At 37.7% G+C, this 1,702-nt stretch overlaps 1 protein-coding gene across 1 annotated transcript in view; it reads left to right on the forward strand.

Annotated features, from left to right (window-relative positions):
• Positions 1-629: 629 nt before the first annotated feature.
• The window catches only part of FHIT (fragile histidine triad), a 1,350,907-nt gene continuing 1,349,834 nt past the window's right edge, over positions 630-1,702 (forward strand). The window contains exon 1 of the mRNA XM_011998356.1: positions 630-658. The gene's annotated coding sequence lies outside the window, so the exon portion shown is untranslated. The remainder of the gene's footprint in view (positions 659-1,702) is intronic.

A 1,702-nucleotide genomic window follows, 5' to 3' on the forward strand; every position in this document is an offset into this window, starting at 1 on the left:
ACCCACCACCACACCTGGCTAATTTTTTGTATTTTTAGTAGAGACAGGGTTTCACTATGTTGGCCAGGCTGGTCTCAAACTCCTGACCTCAAGTAATCTGCCTACCTTGGCTTCCCAAAATGCTGGGATTACAGGTGTGAGCCACTGTACCCTTCCTGTTTAAAATTTTATTGTCTAAAATGTCCAATATATACAGAACTAGACAGAATAGTGTAATCAATTCTCATGTACCCATATTCTGTTTTAAAAATAATAAACTCATGGCCAGTTTTGTTTCTTTTATACCCCAACTTACCTCTGATCTCCCACATTGCTTATGATTTCATGTTTCCGCACTTTAAGTTTCAACCCTGTTTGGCTTTAGCTTCCATCTTACTGCCCTATAAAATGTCCCAGGTAGGTTATATGCTTTTAACCATTTAATATACTTCATTAATTAACTAAGGTGATACTAGCTGCTTTAGCATCATAGACTGCAAAATGTAATATGGCTTAAACTAAATGGAAGTTGTTGTTTTTTTTTGTTTTTACCTAACAGTGTGGTATCAGTGCTTCTGTAAAACAGTTTTCTTCCTGGGATGTTTCATATGTTTCCCATCTTGTGTTTCTGCCTTTCCGTAGGTCCGTAGACAGTGGAAGGGAAAGAAAGAGAAATAAGGTAAAACCATTTCTTAAAAGACTCAACCAGAATTGGCACATATGCCATTGGCTAAAACTCATGTCACCTGGCCACAAAAGTGTGTCACACAAGTTCAATAATAATAAATGTTTTGAAGGAGAAATATATGTATTTTTGGTAAATAGCCTTCAGTTCTCACATTATACTGCACTATACATTCAAGAACTACACAAATATTTTAAATTCTCAGTTTTTTCATTATTATTGTAATTACTTTTGTTATATTGTAAGGTATTGTTCTAGTTCATTATGTGCATTTTATTAGCTCAAAAGAATTACTGCTTTCCAAATAAGGGCATTGAGGGAATCAGTGATGTATAAGCCTTGAGTTGAGTGGGGTTTGATTTTGCTTTATTTTTTAAATTGTGGAATCATACTTGTCTATAAATTATAGATGGGCATTTCTATCTTTGTGAGGAGGCAAGGGTAGATATCAGCAATTGTGAGTTAGTCAGATTTCTGAAACACTAGGAATTATATCAATAAAAAGAAGGGCTGATTAATATCCATGATCACACATAGGTAGGAGGCCAAATAGTGTTGCTAATTAATAGATAAATCAAGAGACCCAAGAGGAATGATGACTCGCACAGACATGACCTCCATTTCTTAGGAGGTGCAGATTCTGGGTAGTCTTGTAAATTTTTTTTTTTTTTTTTTTTTTTATTTATTTACTCTGTTACCCAAGTTGTGCCTTCTCCAGTTCTCCCACCCAACTGACAGAACAAGGACACCAAATTTTTTTTTTTTTTTTTTAGACGGAGCCTTTGTCTGTTGACAAGCTGGAGTGCAGTAGTGCGATCTCAGTTCACTGCAACATCTGCCTCTCGGGTTCAAGTGATTCTCCTGCCTCAGCCTCCCGAGTAGCTGGGACTAGAGGTGTGCCACCACACCCAGCTAATTTTTGTATTTTTAGTAGAGGCGGGGTTTCAGCGTGTTGGCCAGGATGGTGTCCATCTCTTGACCTCATGATCTGCCTGCCTCAGCCTCCCAAAGTGCTGGGATTACAGGTGTGAGCCACTG

The sequence above is a fragment of the Mandrillus leucophaeus genome, unplaced genomic scaffold, assembly GCF_000951045.1.
Source record: "Mandrillus leucophaeus isolate KB7577 unplaced genomic scaffold, Mleu.le_1.0 Scaffold57, whole genome shotgun sequence".
Classification (NCBI taxonomy): Eukaryota; Metazoa; Chordata; class Mammalia; order Primates; family Cercopithecidae; genus Mandrillus; species Mandrillus leucophaeus.